Source organism: Panthera tigris (assembly GCF_018350195.1).
Source record: "Panthera tigris isolate Pti1 chromosome A3 unlocalized genomic scaffold, P.tigris_Pti1_mat1.1 chrA3_random_Un_scaffold_92, whole genome shotgun sequence".
Taxonomy (NCBI): Eukaryota; Metazoa; Chordata; class Mammalia; order Carnivora; family Felidae; genus Panthera; species Panthera tigris.
This window is the reverse complement of record NW_024962151.1, coordinates 76071-88467: the sequence shown is the minus strand read 5'-3', so window position 1 is coordinate 88467 and position 12397 is coordinate 76071.

Below are 12397 nucleotides of genomic sequence, written 5' to 3'. Positions count from 1 at the left end.
GGGGACAAAGTATCTTTCACCTAACATCTGATTTCCCCAACCAAAAAAAAAAAAAAAAAAAAAAAGTGGTTTCAGCTCTTTTGCACGACCTACCAGGAAGGAGGCAAGCACTTAACTCTGCGAAACGACACTGTGAGAAAAACCTTCTTTCACCTGAAATCTGGTTTCACTAAGTTCAGTTCACTTAGTTCAGAGCCTGAGGGCTCTCACTGAGCACAGGAGCAGGTGGGAGTTTCATGCGTACCCGGTTGAGCTCCCTGAGCTTCTGATAGCTCCATAGCTCCTCAGGGAGAAAACAAAATGTCGGAAATGCAGCAAGGTGAAGGCAGTGGGCATAAAGGGCTCCAAAGTTTGGCATACACAGTAGGAGTTGGGAGCCACTTGGAAAGGAGGTGTCTTACTTCGTTTGCCCTTGGCCCAAAAGAAGGCCAGCTCCCTACCCAATCTCTCTCGCCCAACCGACAAAAGAACACCCTTTGAGGGGACCCTTCCATTGGCCTGGATCTCCGAGTCACCACAACGAATTGATGAGGAATGAGCCCTGTGGCCAAAATCTTTCCCACAGTCTCCAGCCGGGAGTGAATCAGACTCCCAAGTGAAAGGCAGAGGATATGACCATGAGACAATGACTCTGAAAGGATGATGGGAAGAATCTTTCCTCTACAAGAAAGCAAAGATGTGCAAAGGTGGAGAAAGAGGGTCAGAGCTCTTCAGAGTTTGAAAGGGGAATTATGTGGCGAAGGGAGAGTCCAGAAACAAGTATGTCATTGGAGTCTTGTGAGCCAGAGACCCTAACAAAGAGAGGGAAATTTGGCTTTTATTGTGTTTCTCCCCATCGTGTCCAGTAGATAGGGGCAGCAGGGGCTCCGAGTTATCAAGAACGTGCTTCCATGCGATGATGAAGAGGTGGGGATGAGGCCTTGATGCACCATGTTTTCAAAAGGATTTTTGTGCTCTGATCAGGTCATGCAGCAAACTGCACCTGCACAGACTGTTTTTCCAAATGAGGGTATCTCCATCAATTAGGGGTGGGAGTCAGTGTGGCTACCCATTCCCATGATGACTTTAGCTTGCTCAGTACTGAGGGCTCAGTGACAAGACTGCTAGCTGTCCTCTCAGACATCAGAATCTTAGAGCACTGCACTGGGTCAGGAATGGCCTGGAAACTCACCTGCAATCCATGGACACTGGTTGTGTATGGGACAGCCCCAAGGTCTTGGTGTGTGAATCAAGACCAAATTAGAAAAGCAGCAATGGGTTAGTAATGACTCCCAGGACAAAGTTCTGCATTCAAATGGATATGGGTCAAACAGAGGAAGGAGATCATCTATATTCCCTACCCTCTTCCCATCCATGAGGCAGATTCCATCCCTAATCTCTGGCTGAGCCTACCGCAAGTATTCTGCCTCAGCGCCTTCATACACCCTATGTTCTGAAACCCGATTGAGAGGGTCCCATTGCAATACCTGTCTCACCATCACAAGGTCTCCACCAGACTCACAAGCCAAAAGAAGAGAATATTACTCTAAGACAATGGCTCTGAATATATTTCATTCAGAACCTTATTCAATAACAGGGTAATGGGTGGACATGGAGACACAGATGGTCAGAGTTCTTCACGCATGAGATGTGGGAAATGTTGAGAATGAAGTGCCCAGCACAGTCCCCATCGACCTGGTTGAATCTGGAAGAAGAAATGCTTGTGGGGTTAGGCAAAGGGAACCCTCTGAATGACTACAGCTGGGAGCGACTGTTAGCAAGAAGTGTGCATTGTTTCCTTAGGAGCCAGAGATTTCTAGTTATGTCTGTCCCTCCCGCTTTTTCTATCGGTTGGTAGAGGTATCAGTGCATGACCTGTAGCTATTGGGCTCTGCTGGCTGTTGCTCAGGAGTCTGGAACAAGGACATTGTTCACTATTCCTGGAAAGGGCTTTCCCCATGCTGACCACCTCCTGGCCCTGCTGCCCATGTGCAAAATGTCTGCTATCAGAATAAAGGCAAGTCAATCATCCAGGTCAGTGAGGGAGGGTACCTTGCCTTCCCCTTCCATACCACAGCAGCCCAATCGCAAAGCACTCGGGATTAAAGGCTTTCTTTCCCTTTTTAGATCAGAGCCTGGTACGTCTCAATGAGCCCAAGAGCAGAGTGGGAGTTTGCGGCCTACCAAGGGTTGCCAGCTGAATGAGGGATGGATCCATGACTCCTAAGGGAGAAAAATATAGCCAGAAATACAGCAACGGGAGGGAATGTGTGTAAGGAGGCCCAAAGCTAGACTTTTCCATCGGGAATTGGGATCAACTAGGTAAGAAGTCTTACTTCATTTCACCTCGACACAGACAGAGGCCATCTCCCTCCCCAAACCTCTGGCCCAGTCTATACAAACATCCTCTGCTGGGCAGCTTCAATTGCTCAGGACCACTGGGTTGCAACATATTTCTGAAACACAATTAATTAATTAATAGTACCACGATGACAATATCTCTTCCTGGAGACGTACCTTCAATCCTTGGACTAGGTTGTGTACCAGACCCCATGGATTTGGCGTGTACCTGAAACCTTGTTAGAAACACAGCCTTGGGAAAGGATTACAAGGTGAGTGAAAGTTGTGCATTCAAATGGGCACAGGTCCAGTCAAGGAAGGAGATATCTATCTTCCTTTCCTCTTCCGCACACAGGAGGTGGGATCCTACCAAAATTCTGGCTTATCCCACACACAAGCATTCTTCTTGTGTACAATCACACACCCTAAGTTTGGGGATGGCCACAGAATTCTGAAATCAAATTGAAAAGGGCCCAATGCAACAATTATAGCACCATCACAAGGACACTACCAGACTCCCAAGGAAAAAGATGAGAATGGTACTCTATGACATTGGCGCTGAGCAGATTCCATGATCCATTTTTTTAAAAAATGTCTCATTGGTGGAAATGGAGACACACACTGACAGAGTTCTTCATCACACATGAGATTTGGAGAGTGTTGAGAATGAAGTAGCCAACACAGTCTGTCTTTTGTCCTAAGTCCATTTTTCCCCAGATCTCAACTGTGGGCCCCTCTTAGGGCCAGGGCCCAAGGTAGGGTTACGGTTAGGTCTCAGGAGGTGACAAGTTTGGAACTCTAGCAGCACAGTGGTCTCCTTGGACAGCTTCAATTTAGCGTGAAGTTCAGGCTTAGTGTATGGGTTTAGAGCTGACCATGATGTTGGCCAAGGTTGGGTTTGGCTTCAGAATCGCCCTAGTTCATCTGTATCCCTGCTTTGGAAATGGCATAGTGACTTTCCAAGTTCCATGCTGAATAATCCTACCCAGATAGGGGCTCCAAATCTGTTCTGTTCTCAGACGTAGGAATTGGGCCTCCACAGGGAAAGGGCCTTGGCTAGGGTGAGGGTTATGTCCCAGGAGATGTCAGCGGCTAAACCAACACCAGTACATTGACATCCCTGGAGGGCTGTGTTGAGGATGCCTGTTAGGGTGCAGAACAGATATAAGGTTTTGGTGCAGTGGATGCCTGATTGTGTGCTCCCAGTTTAGATTTTGGCTTCAGATCCCATTCTGAGGCTCCATGCAGGCCCTGAAAATATCATGGTTAGGTCCTGGGTCCCTGTTAGGTCCTAGGATGTGACAGGTCTGAACCCAGGCAGCAAATGGGCTACCGGAAGGTAGAGTTGAGGGCGCAGTTTTGGATGTGGGTCAGGCTTAGTCTTTGGATTCAAGGGCCGGCCTATAGGGGGGAGCCAAGCTTAGGTTTGGTCTCAGGATCTTCTTTGTGCAGCTCCATTCCTGCTTTAGAAATAGCATGGCCACTATCCAAGTTCCATGGTGAAGAATCCTACATCAGTTATGGGCTGCAAATCCGTTCTGTTCTCGGACCTAAGAATTGGCCCCCCATAGGGAACGAGCCTTGGCTACGGGTTAGGGTTAGGTTCCAGGATATTTCAGGGGCTGAATGAACATCATTCCGATGACCTCCCTGGAAGGGTGAGTTGAGGGCGACTTTTAGGATGCAAGACAGGCATAGGGTTTGGTTGCAGTGGACCCCCGATTTTGTATCCCAGGTTTAGATTTGACACTAGGTCTCCTTCTTATCTTCCATTCAGGCCCTGGAAATATTATGGTGAACTCCTGAGTTTCTTGCTCAACAGTTTGATGCCTTGCATTGATCCTTAGTCTTTTTTTTTTAAACTCAGACCTAGGACGTGGATCATGTTCGAGCCAGAGCCATGGCTAGGGTTAGTTTTGGCAACTAGGAAGGTCAAGGACAGAACCACCCACAGTACAGTGATCTCAGTGGAGGGCTGAGTTGAGGGTGCATGGTCGGGTGTGGATCAGGCTTAGAGTTGGATTCAGAAGCCAGAAGATTGGGTGGGCCAGGGTTAGGTTAGGTCCTACAATCCCTTCCTGCAACTCCATCCCAGCCATGGAGATGTTATGGTGACATTCTGGCTTCTACCCTGAAAGAGTCCATATTGGCCATTGGCCCCAAATCCATTCTTTTCTCAGACCTCTATGGTAGGCCCCCTTAGGGCCAAAGGCCTGCCTACGGTTAGGGTTAGGTCCTGGGAAGTGCCAGGTGCTAAGACTGCAGCCGTGCAGTGATCTCCCCAGAGGGTTGAGTTGAAGACGTGTGGTAGGGTGTGGGCCAGGCCTCACTTTCCCCTTGGTGCAACTCCATCCCTCCTTGGAAATGTCATGGCCATTATTTGTTCCCTCGGGATTAACCTGCGCTGGTCTTGGCCCCAAATGTGTTCTTCCTTCAGACATAAGGGGTGGGACCCCTGAGGAAAAAGCCTGGGGTAGGGTTATGGTTAGGTCTTTGGAGCTGCTGGGGCCTGAAATGACACCATTTAAGGGATCTCCCTGGAGAGATGAGTGTCAGGTACTGTTAGGGTGTGGCATACCCTTAGCATTTGTGTGTTCAGATATGACAGATAATTGTGTGTTCCAGGCTTAAATTTTCTCACTGAATCACCTTCTGCAACTCTCTTCTGACCCTGAAATGTCATGGCCATCTTCTCTTTTCCTCGTTGCATAATTCTGTGCAGGTCATGGGACCCAAAGTGTTCTTTTATCTGCTTTAGTAGGTGGGCCCCTTTCGAGCTATTTTCCAATTATCAGAGAAACCACCACACACACACCACAGAAACACACTTCATATACAGTACCCTCCCCAAGGTTACACCACATATACAGAAGACACATGCCACTTCCTTTGCACATATACTACACATATACCACACAGACTGCATATATAGATATAAACATGACACAATACACATCCCTAAACCACACCTATTCTGAACAAAGCGCACACTTTGTACAAACACATACATCACATAACACAAGATTATCACACAACACCACATCATACATAAACCACACACACACCACACAAATATCTTCCACAATTTACTGTACATAATATACATATAACACACACACAATCCCAAACATGTAACACACAAACACACTCCACATACATAACACATACATACCATATATGCACCACACACACCACAGTTATTTTACACAAACTACACATATGCCACACCACAAAACCATACATGCACCAATGACACAACACATGTGCCATGCAGAAATCTACATTACACGTGGACACGAATACCACAATCACAACATATACACCACACTTACAGAACACAAAAAGACACTTACAGCACCTGTAAACCACTAACACCCCATACACACACCACACATGCCATACAAATGCCATACACAGACACAAACCACATATACACAACACATACCATAAATGCAGAACAGACAAATGTTCTCAACTACAACCATTCCAAACATATACCAAACATACCACACATGTACCTCCTGACTCATACCAAGACACCGCACACACCTTGTGATTAAATGTCTGAAACTACACTTTTCAAGTGTCTTTCACATTCATCTCATAGGAAGGTTGTTGAAACATTCTTTATTAGTGTGTGTTGGGAGAGCTAATATGGCAGAAGTGTATCTCATCCCTTGATATGAGATAGCTTGATAGCTAGCACATCATTCTAATACTCAAGAAATCAACCTGAAGACTGACGGAACAAAGTCCGCAACTACATGGAGAGAAGAAGCCACATCAACGAAGGTAGGAAGTGCAGAGAGGTGGTTTGGGGGAGAAACAGATAAAGGGTGCTGCAGAGGAGATGTAGCCTGCATTGGGGAAAAGGGTGACAGAGAAAGGAGCACACAGGGGAACACACAAGGTGAGTATTTCCCCTGTGAAATACGTGAAAATTTGATCAACATCACTCCTCATCAGGGAAATACATATCCAAACTGCAATGAGATACCACCTCACTTCTGTTAGAAGGACTAAAATTAACAACACAAGAAACAACAGGTGTTGACAAGGATGTGGAGAAAGGGAAACCCTCTGACACTGTTGGTGGGAATGCAAACTGGTACAATGACTCTGGAACACAGTAAGAAGTTTCATAAACTGTTAAAAATAGGACTACCCTAGTGCACCTGGGTGTCTCAATCAGTTATGCATCTGACTCTTGCTATCCACTCAAGTCAGGATCTCAGGGTCATGGGATTGAGCCCTCTTTGGGCGCTGCACTGACATTGTGGATCTTGCCTGAGAGTCTCTCTTCCTCTCTCTCTCTGCCCCTCCCCACTTCTTTCTCAAATAAACTAATTACTTTGAAAATCGCCCTTTAAAAAGAACTATCCTATTATCCAGCAATTGCACTTCTAGATATTTACCCAAAGTTTACAAAAATAACAACTTGAAGAGATACGATGTTTTTAGCTGCATGATGAACAATAGCTAAAATGGAACAGATATAGATATAGATACAAATAGATATAAAGAGTGCACTTTGTAATGTGTACTGGGTATTGTATGGAAAGGTGGAATTATTGAATTATACCCCTGAAATTCATATTACACTGTATGTTAACTAACTAGAATTTAAATAAAAAATTTTAAAAAAATTCTATATTAGCCATAGAGAAAGGTCCTGTGCTGAAGTGCCTAAAGAATCACTGTGCTTCAAGTGACACTCTTTTTTAAAAAATATAATGTATTGTCAAACTGACTTCCATACAACACCCAGTGCTCATCCCAACAAGTGCCCTCCCCAATGCCCATCATCCATTTTGCCCCTCTCTCCCGCCCCCCATCAACCCTGTTCTCTGTATTTAAAAGTCTCTTATGGTTTGCCTCCCTCCCTCTCTGTAACTTTTTTCTCCTTCCCCTTCCCCTCCCCCATGGTCTTCTGTTAAGTTTCTCAAGATCCACATATGAAAGAAAACATATGGTATCTGTCTTTCTCTGACTGACTTATTTCACGTAGAATAATACCCTCCAGTTCCATCCATACTGCTGCAAATGGCAATATTTCATTTTTTCTCATTGCCAAGTAGTATTCCATTGTTTTTAGCAGCACTTTCAACAATAGCCAAGTTATGGAAAGAGCCTAAATGCCCAACTGATGAATGGATAAAGAAGATGTGGTTCAAGTGATATTCTTGTCCCTCATAAACATATAGTAACACTTTCCCCACAACTTCTCTGTGTAAACACTTAAGCTTTACTGCTGATAACTACCCTTTGTTCCTAAAGGGTTTTGAAAGCTTCTTGGGGATATGTAGTCAAAAGTATTCTTAAACCCATGTGTAGAAGTATTAGGAAATGGCCTAGCTTTAGGTGCCTAAAAGTACAGTGTGATAATGCATTCTTCACACAGCATTAAGTGTATATATAGTAGGAAATTTTGTTGAAACCCTCGAATTTGCACGAGGGAATGTCCATGTTCTTTGTTCCCAGAAAAATTGCTTTTCTTTGTCTTCTTTTTTTAAAATTTTGTTTTACTGTTTATTTCTGAGACAGAGACAGAACATGAGCAGGGGAGGGGCAGAGAGAGAGGGAGACACGGAATCAGAAGCAGGCTCCAGGCTCTGAGCTGTCAGCACAGAGCCCGACACGGGGCTCGAACTCACAAACTGTGAGATCATGACCTGAGCCGAAGTTGGTCGCTCAGACGACTGAGCCACCCAGCCACCCCAAAAATGCTTTTCTTAAAGCATTTGTGAATTAGCTTCTCATAAATATCCAGTAAGAAGTTTGCCTTCATCCATCTGTATAAGAACTAGGGAAGGCCCATGTACTGAACTACCTGAAATAGCTGTGTTCTAAATGAGGATTTCAAATTCCTTTTCATTACATATAAGTACAAGTGTTCTTAAACTTGTTTTTATGAATGCTACGGAAGGGACTTATATTTAACTGCCTAACTACAATGTGCTTAATACATCTTTAATTTGGTGTTTAATTTGCATCTATTTGGGTATTTTGTTTAATGTTTCTTTATTATCAAATGGCTATGCACTTAATTGCCACAAACACCATTGTGGCTGAGGCAATTTGAGTTAGCTTCTTAGATTCATCCAATAAGAAGTGTGCTTCAATCCTCTGAATAATCACTAGGGACTGTACAGGTGCTTTGCCTGAAACAGCCATGCACTCAGTAAAATCTCTAATATTAAAAAAAAATGAAATAACAAGTTTCTTTGTATAAACACCTATAGTTAATGGCTTAAAACTACCCTGGTTCAAGACTGGTTAATGACTTTCAATACACGCAAATACAGTCATTGGAACACTCTATACGAGAAAGAGGAAATGGCCGAGGGTTGTACCCCAGAGATACAATGTATCTCAGAGATATCCTTGGGAGTAAGATACTGCCTCCTCCATGCATGCAGAAGAGAGAGGAAAGAAGACAATGTTTGTTGAGGGGTGAAATATGTGCAATGCTCTCTGCCCAACTAGCTCTAACCCTTTCCCTGAGCAGAAATGAGGGATGGGGTTGGTGCACAGGGGTTAACAATAGGCCAGCAGTTCCATAGATGGTGGTACAGGGTGGGGTCTGTGGTGTGGTCCTCCCACCCAAAAGTTCTTGCCCTTTTCTTTAGCCCATGCCACCACTGGCTGCCCTCCCTCTCCTTCCCATCCCCACTGCCTTCTCCCATGTGCAGATGTGCTGTATAGTGAGTTCATACCTCTTGCTCATGGTTGGGGGAAAGGTGAGGGGCATCTTCCCACTCTGGAAGCCAGGTCCAGCAGGGGCAGGGCCTGGGGTGAGGGTCCATTCTCCTGCCCCCTCATATATTATGGGAGGAGCAGTCATCAGGAGGAAGTGGCCATGTGGCCATACTCAGTGGGTGCACAGACCTCTGCTTGAGAGGAGCTTGGGGGATATGTGGCCCCAGAGTTCCTGGTCCCCTCACAGCTGGCCCAGCCCTGATGTTTGTAGTGATGCCTGCAGGTGGGAGGCCTGCAGCTGCTGGAGTGGGAGAAGGGTGGGACAAGTGAAGTCTACCTACCTCAGGCACAATATCTAATGGAGCACCAAAGACTTAGTCATCAAGCTGAATAATAGTTTAATGCGATATTTTAAATCTTGTATTGGCAAACCTCACCCCGGAGGCCTGCATGTGTGTTTGGAAACAAGTACTATTGGGAGTCCTGGCTATCGTCTCCCTACCTGGCCATATTCTTGGTGGGAGACATGCCAAGTTGACTGAGGTCAGACTGAATCAAATCTGTGCTCAGTGTCCCCATGGGGGCCACAGCAGGGAAGATTATACCATGGGCATTGGTGAATGCTGTGAACCAGGGCTTTTCCCAGAGAGCTGTGTGTCCAGAATCTGCATGACCCCGTGGGTCTGGAGCCTAGTCAAGATGCCTTCTGAAACAAAGCCAGTGGGAGCCTCATTTCTTTCACTCTCCGGGTGGATGTACAGATGGAGTGTGGACTGGGGTATCCTCCACCCAGCCTGGCAGGGGCGGGGCTACAAGCATGGTTTCATGTTTGAAGACTCACTTCTGCTTCTTGTTAAGTGACCATACTTTGCTCATGAGGTAAGTAGACAGAATTCCAACTGGGTATTTAATGCAAGATTTTAGCCTTAATTCTTCAGAAATATTTGATGTAAAGTGAGTTCTGTCTGCCCTTAAAAAGTAAACATAATAATGACAATACCAAATAGCAGCTTCCTAAATTTCAACCCAGGTGGGAGGGCTTTCTTCAAGTGGTGAAACAAAATTTAAATAGAAAAAATGGGAAGAGTTAATGGTGGAGAAGTAACGGGACTCTGGGTGTTCTCAATCCTCAAACACAGCTGTATTAACGTCAGATAACTTGGAACAGCCAGGAAATAGATCTGTGGAGTGGCAGAAGGATCTCCACAGTTAGAAGGACACAGTTTGGCTAATTCAAGGTGTGTGGATGTGAATTGGGGGAGAGAAAACAGCAGAGATGCAGAGGGGAGGGATCCTTTCTGTGGAGAGACAAAAGGGAGAGAAAGAGAGTAGATGAGAAAGTGCAGCATTGAGTTAGCACAAGAGAAAAACCTCTCTGGACCAAAGACTGGGGAGTGAGAGTACTGTGTGTCCCAGTTCTTTTTTTGCAAACAGTTTCTGTAGCCCAAACTGAGGTTTTGGAAGTACTTGACTTTCTTCAGAGTGGAGGCGTGGTTTATGTTCCTGGAGAGGAGACAGCTGGTCCCAGAGTGCATATTGTGGTGTAGAAATCTTGAGGTGCCCTGGGAGAGAACAGTCCCTTTCCTGGAATACTTTTGGAAGAGGGTTTACTGCCTCCCATGGACAAAAGACCCTGCAGTTGCCAGCCAAAGGCTTTTATCAGCAAGGTGGAGAGTCTTTACTCTGGAGGAGGGGAGTGGATCCAAGCAATGCTGGTTTCAAGACTTTGGGTTTTGAATCAGCTGCACAACAAAGAAAAAATACAGAAGACAGTTTCAGTGCAGGGCAAGCTGACTTCCCTTGTATTCAGTGAGGGCTACCACATTGAATATTCAGTGGGGGATGAGATCCCAAGTCAAAGGACTAGAGAATGGGGTGGCAATATTCCCCATTATCCCCCTCACACACCAACACAGTGAGGCAAGATCTGCTTACACCAAACCCTGCCCCTCCATGCCTGCAACTGCTTATTTACTTGGGCAAGACTGACACTGACCCAAAACAGCTGGCCTCTCCTCCGGACCTGCACAGCCACCAACAGCCAGGCATGAACAAACAACTCTTTTTCTTCTTTCTTTCTTTCTTTCTTTTTCTCTCTTACTTCTTCTTCTTCCCTTCTCCTTCTTCTCCTTCTCCTACTCCTCCTCCTTCTTCTTCCTCTTGATTTGGAATTAGGCGCATAGTTTCTGGCTTATTTTCTGGCATTTCCTTTTATCTTTTTAAAATCTGTTTTTTTATTCTTTTCCTTTTCCTTCTTTTCCCTTCTGCCTTTTTCTCGTTTTTACTTTCTTTTTCCTTGGAACCAGCCTCTTAATTTTTTCTGTTTTTTGTTTGTTTGTTTTGTTTGTTCTTTTTCTGTTCCTTTTCCCTTTTTATGGGATCAGCCTTCCCCCCTCCTTTTTCCCCCTAAGGTTACTCAACAAACAAATCAAAGCAGACCTAGTTAAAGGTGCAAACACTCCACCTCTGCAAACAAGGAGGAACTCTACAGAGGACTCATAAAAGGGTAAGAACCGCTAAATGCAACAGAATGCACACAGCATACACCAGAAACACTTCCTGAAGTGCCAGGCCCTAGAAGTGTATGACCCCTTTTAAATATAGTAGTATTCTCAGGTGCAGGAAAGATAAGCTTTCAAAACACTTAAAACACAGAAACGTAGCCAAAGTAACAAGGACAAAGGCATTCTTCCTTTCTGCCCCTGCCATATGTCAAGCAGAAATCACAGCCAAGGATTTACTCAAAGCGGATAAAAGCAATATATGTGAGCCATAATTTAGAAAAACAGTCAAAAGATTACTAGCTTGGCTTGAAGAAAAGCATAGAAGACACCAGAGAAATCCTTGCTGCAGAGATCAAAGACCTAAGAACTAGTTAGGATGATTTCAAAAATACTATAAGTGAGATGGAAACTAAACTAGATACAGTGACAGTGAAGACTGAAGAAGTAGAGGATAGAGTAGGTGCAATAGAAGTTAAAATGATGGAAAATAATAGAGCTGAAAACAAAATAGGAAAAGGAAATAGCCAAATAATGAGGGAAGACTTAGAAGGTTTATTTGAAAAAATTATACCTGAGAACTTCCTTAATGTAGGGAAGGAAACAGGCATCAAAGTCCAAGAGGCACAGAGAACTCCCTGTACAATCAACAAAAACAACTTAACACCAAGATATATCATAGTGAAACTAGCAAAATACAAGGACAAAGAGAAAATTCTGAAAGCAGCTAGGGACAAACAGTCCTTAACCTGCAAGGATAGACACATAAGGTTAGTAGCAGACCTGCCCACTGAAACTTGGCAGGCCAGAAGGCAGTGGCAGGAAATATTCAATGTAATGAATAGGGAAAATATGCAGCCAAGAATTCTTTACCCAAT